This window comes from Tursiops truncatus, chromosome 12, assembly GCF_011762595.2.
Source record: "Tursiops truncatus isolate mTurTru1 chromosome 12, mTurTru1.mat.Y, whole genome shotgun sequence".
Lineage (NCBI taxonomy): Eukaryota > Metazoa > Chordata > Mammalia > Artiodactyla > Delphinidae > Tursiops > Tursiops truncatus.
In genome coordinates, this window is record NC_047045.1 from 59,687,137 (window position 1) to 59,693,308 (window position 6,172).

Genomic DNA, 6,172 nt, shown 5'->3' on the forward strand with positions numbered 1-6,172 from the left:
AAATCATCTCCTTCCTGAACCTCCAGGTTTTAATGAAAAGATATTGAGAATTTTCCCTTCCTACCCCCTCCGTAGAGATTCTTATAGAAGGGAACAGAATTCACTCTGAGGACTTTGTGTTCTGTTTAGGGAAACCACATTCCTATTGGAGTGTATTCTAATTCTTTCCTCACTTTTTTATCTCTACTTTTCCAGTGAGGGCCAGCTGCAGAATCTTTCTTATTTCTATAGTCAGGACCCTGCTGGCCTCTTGTCAAAACTAACAAAATCACTCATGCCAAAAAATACATTAGGAACTAATATTTAAAAGTATATTAAAATGTCTGTGTTATAATGCATGCTAAAAACCCATTTTCAACTGATACAGATCCAAACTCTTCAGATAAAACCTATGTTCTTGCTTTATGATAGAGCCTCTGCTTTCTCCATAAACAACCGATTTCAGGCCCATATCATGGATCTAGGTGAAAAGCCCACCTCATAACATCATTTAGAATTGGAATCATAACTGAAACCTTTTAGAGTGTCTATCGATTTTAACATGCCTGGTCCATAGGCGACTTCAGTGAGTCCACTTCTTCCTAGTTTGACAGCTGCTTTGCTATGGCCAGAGCCTGGACTAATGAGGTTACAGCTGTCAGCGTTAATCAACAGATCCAAATATGAAGTAAGAATTGGGTAGCTGGTTTCAGTTAATTTGTGCAAATGTACAGATTGGGTGGGCAATATTTACACTGGTGACTCAAAACAAACTTTTAGGAATTGAGCCAAGTATGATCTCACCAGTTTTCAGTTCTACTCTGGGGAGATAAGGCACAAATTACAGAAACAGGAGACGGAATACAAAACAGTTCAGAACTCTGAACTACCCATGAAAAGCCCATTTATCTCCAGCATATTTTCCTCTTAATCGAGGATCTAATTTAATTTCCAATACTTGAGTCTGGTCATTCCTGAACAAGTTCTCAAACCGTCCTGATGATTCAGCTTGGGATTCGTGCATCTTTCACCCTTGCCATGGGGCTTTATGTAAGAGCTACCCCTCCCCCGATCTGCACACTTATGAGAGCATCCAGAGAGAGTCCCTGATTGCTGCACATCCATTTTGTTATGAAAACATCATTCTATTAATATAAATACAGGCTGCATTTGCCAGGGCTAACTAGAACAGGTGCAAAGTCTTTAGATGCTTGCTGGTACTGAGAAATGAAAAGGGTGGACAAACAGTTTTCTGTGGTGGAACTGCTAGTGTCAATGTAACATTCATCTCTGTTGCATTCCTTGATGTTCATGGAAGGTAGCCCGGGAAACTCAATCCGACCAGCTTGTAGGGTGGAGAGGGAGGAAGGAGGAAGAGAAAGGTAGCGATGACACGGTCTCTAGGATTCTGTTTATGCAAATACTCTCCTCTTGATCTGGGGCTCACATGGGTTACGTATAGAGTGCCTTCTGTCAAATCTCCTGCTGCGAGTTACGGGATGCTGCCAACATAAATATTCTGCTGACGCTGAATTTAGAAAACAGCTTAAAGACTCCTGATGTTTCTGTGCTTCCTCTTTTTTTTTTTTTTTTAATGTCATCCATGTGACTGGCACTGTGTCGCTGGTGGTTTCAAATTCACTTTGTAGTTTTCCAGGCAAGAGAAAGTCATCGCTGAAAAAGGCACATCTGGGGTCCTGTCCCTGTCATTAGACTTATCTCAAGATTTCACTTGGTTTCGTGGCGTGAAAGCCTTAAATGCATATGCCGTTTGTGGAATAGTCTTAATAAACAAGCAAGAAATTCTCCATGTGACAGTTGTGGATCTGAAGTGTGGGATTTTACGCTTTTGGGGATCCTATCCTCAGAAGTGAGTCCTAAAGGGTATGAGTGTGTCATATATATATATATATATATATATATACACACACACACACACACACACACACGCTCATATATAGTAGTTTGGGATTAATTGTTGACAACTCCGTCATGATAGTCTTTCCTACAGTGGTAGGCAGAATTCTAAGATGACTCCCAGGATTCCTGCTCCTCGGGGTACACAGCCTATAGAATCTCTTCTCCCTGAGCATGGCTAAGACCTGTGAATGTGATGGGATACATCCCTGAGATTATCTTGTGTTATATGGCAGAGGGGAAGGCACTTTAAAGATGTAATTAAGGTTCTTAATCAGTTGACTTTTAATTAATTAAAAGGGGGATTATTTCAGTGATCTGACCTAATGGAGTCCTTTAAAAGATGGACTGGGGCCTGCCCTGAGGTCAGAGATTCTCCGGCTGGCTTTCAAGGGATCAGCTACCATGTTGTGAGAGAGCCCATGCAAGGCCGAATGGCAAGAACTACTGGGACCCGCAGGAACTGAGACAGACCCTCAACTGCCATCCAGTAGGAAACAGGGACCTCAGTCCTACAGCAGCAAGGAACTGAATTCAGTCACAACCTTGTGAGCTTAGAAGAGGATCCTGAGCCCTAGATGGCATCACAGCCCTGACAGGCACCTTGATTTTGGCCTGGTGAGGCCTTGAGCAGAGAAACCAGTTGAGCTGTGAAATGCTAAATGAGTGTCACTTTAAGCAGCTAAGTTTATGGTAATTTGTTTCACAGTAATAGAAAACAAATAAACCCAAGTTCAGTACAAATTGCATCTCGGCTTTGAGTATCAACAGGACTGGCATTCTCAAGAAAGGGAAAAGTGTACCTGCACTGTGCATCCCACAAATTACCTGCTACAAAGAACATCCGGTTATAAATGGTGGCAGTGGTTGTTACATTCTTCTTTTTTTTTTTTTTAATTTTTATTTATTTATTTTTGGCTGTGTTGGGTCTTCGTTGATACGCGCAGGCTTTCTCTAGTTGCAGGTGAGCGGGGACTACTCTTTGTTGCAGTGTGCGGGCTTCTCATTGCAGTGGATTCTCTTGTTGTGGAGCACAGGCTCTAGGCACTCGGGCTTCAGTAGTTGTGGCGCAAGGGCTTCAGTAGTTGTGGCACGTGGGCTCTAGAGCACAGGCTCAGTAGTTTTGGTGCACGGGCTTAGTTGCTCCGCGGCATGTGGGATCTTCCCAGACCAGGGATCGAACCTGTGTCCCCTGCATTGGCAGGCAGATTCTTATCCACTGTGCCACCAGGGAAGCCCTACATTCTTCTTATCAAACGTCTCATTTTCTTCTCTGCCTTAGGGTTAGTAGCTACTCTTTCATTTCTCAGAAGGGAGAGGAGTTTGAATTCTGATTGAATGCTTCAAAACACAACATCATAATCAAGATGCATCATAGTTTTGTTATGGTATTAAATAATTATTCATGAGGATTCCCAGCTTTTTCTCTGTGCTGCCTTCCAAGAACAGTCTGGCTTGTCTCTAATCTTTTGGCTTTATAATAAAGGACTAGAAGGAAAGGGAGAGGAAAGGATGGCAGGAGACACACACACCAGGGTTGGATATTTTGCTTGGGGGAATTTGTCATGGCAGGGACCTTCCTGACCATGAAACCAGGAATCCCATACCACTGGTTCAAGGAGCATCGTCTAGGGTGTAGTTGGGATTAATAAACAATTTTTAATTAACTGCATTAAACAAAGACATAGATGGCAGACGAAAAGGGAGATTTTAAAGAGGCATTTTCTGCTTGGCAAATCCCCTTCATGGTATTAAAAACTGAAATAAATGACTGAAAAATTTTTGAAATGACTTTTGTGAACTGTTCTTTGAACTCTGACACTACTCGAAGTCTGGATCATGGGGATGAGAGATTTGTAAACATAAATTGGGCACAAAATCTTGAGTGCTTATGACATGCCTGGCATTGGGCCCTTATGGTCACCATGATGTATAAGATGCAGGTCCTGCCTTAGTGCTTCTGGTGTCGTGGGAGTTCATACCAGGAGATCCACCTTCACCTGTTTTTGCTAAAAGTAGCAGGAGAAGGGCCAACTCGGACAAACCCACAGGCGTCAGCACAGGCTTCTCCAGCCACACTGTGGATAGGATGTGCAGTAGGCCTGCAGCCTAGCCATGACCAACTGGTTCTCCTGAGCAGAAGTGAAACAGAAGAACCACCCAACTTTTTCTTTACTACAATGAATCGTTGATCTTCTCAGCCCTGATTTCATCCCACGATTTACAAATCCAATTCAATTACTACTATTCTGAATCACATACAGGAATGTAAAGCTTTAAGGAGAAAGGAGAAAGCATGGTTTATATCTGTAGTGATTTTTAAATAAATCACCAACATACAAAGCTTGGGTAGTGACATATGAAAATGGAAAGCTGCTCATTCTTTTTAGAATAAATGTTAGCAAACCACAGCCTGTGGGCCAAACCCAGCCAGTCCCCTGCTTTTGTAAGTAAAGTTTTATTGGAACCAAGCCATGTTCATTTGGTAACATAGTGCTGACAGCTGTCTTTTTTTTTTAATTGAAGTACAGTTCATTTACAATGTTGTGTTAGTTTCAGGTGTACAGCACAGTGATTCAGTTATACAAATAATATATCTATGTGTCTATATATATCTATATCTATGTATCTATATATCTCTATGTCTATCTACTTTTTCAGCTTCTTTTCCCTTATAGATTATTACAAGATATTGAGTACAGTTCTCTGTGCTATACAGTAGGTCACTGTTGGTTAACTATGTTATGCATAGTAGTACGTATATGTAAATCCCAAACTCCTAATTTATCCCTCCCCTGCTTCCCCTTTGGTAACCATAAGTTTGTTTTCTATGTCTGTGAGTCTATTTCTGTATTGTGAATAAGTTCATTTGTAACTTTTTTTTTTTTAGATTCCACACATAGGTGATATCAAATGATATTTGTCTTTCTCTGTCTGGCTTACTTCACTTAGTATGGTAATCTCTAGGTCCATCCATGTTGCTGCAAATGGCATTACTTCATTCTTTTTTTATGGCTGAGTAATATTCATGCTATAATGGCAGAGGTGAGTAGCTAAGACACAGACCACCCAGCAAAGCCTGAAGTATTTCTACTAGTTCCTTTAGAGGAAAGTTTGCTGACCCTTTTGGAAAGACTTCCCTTATTTTTGTTGTCATGGAAAACCATAGGAAAAAATCTTTGTGGCAGGAGAGTATGGTCATTTAGGAAGATTTAGGGAAAGAAGACATTTATGTGGATCAATTTGTAAAATGTCTAGCTCTCAAAAAATATTAGCAGTAACTGTGCTTTCTTATAACCAGGCTAAGTACTTTGCAAGCATTACTCTATTGATTCCCATAATAGCTCTATCAGGTCCTGTTATTCCCATTTTACTGATAAAAAAAGTCGAAGCTGAGGTGGGACAAGGAACTGGTAAAAGACAGTTGCATCTAGGATTCAAGCCCATGTATCCATGTCTGTTTGATTCCAGAGCCTGTGATCTGATTATCACGCTACCATAAGGTAAGGTGATAACTACTGGTATCTCCTACACGGGCAATGAAAAGAGAAGAAAATCTTCCTAATTTAAGCCAAATGCATATTTTGGGATTAAAAATGAGTAATATAAAAAACAGTGAGGAGTAAAAGATTTATTTCACCCGCTAACATGCCCTTAACAATATAGCAGCTTTTCGGTATGTCTTGCCTGAAACTTCCTATTTTTATTTCCTGTTTTTGAGGAATAAGAGCCATTCATTGACGTAGCAAACATTTACTGAGTAGTTACTGTGTCAAGGCACCCCACAGCCATGGAAGACAGTCCTTTTCTCCAGATGGAATTATGTTTACTCACATAAACTTTTATTTTCACCCTCAGGACAAGGAGAAGATGGTGCTTGCCAAACTGACACATTTGTTAGGCAAAAATTTCCAGCTACAAAAAGGCGGATACCTTTTTGAGGCCACTCTAGTAAGATCCATGTGTCAAGGAGTATCCCCCTTCATGTGTGTTAGTCTCCTCTGCCTAACCTAGGAGGTCAAGGGGAAACCCTCAGTAAATGGTCCTAGAATTGAATAGGATTGGCTAGCCTGCAAATAAAACAAGACTTTTGTTACTAAGGTTTGGACAGTCTCTGAAGGCCACTGAAAACCAGGGATCATGGAATATCAATTGAAACTCATTTGTTTTTTTCGCATTACAAGATTGCAATTGCTCCCTGAAAATATGTTTAGAGCAGGCATTCTCAACTGGGGGTAAGGTGGGTGGTTTTACCTCTCAGGGGATGTTTGAAAAT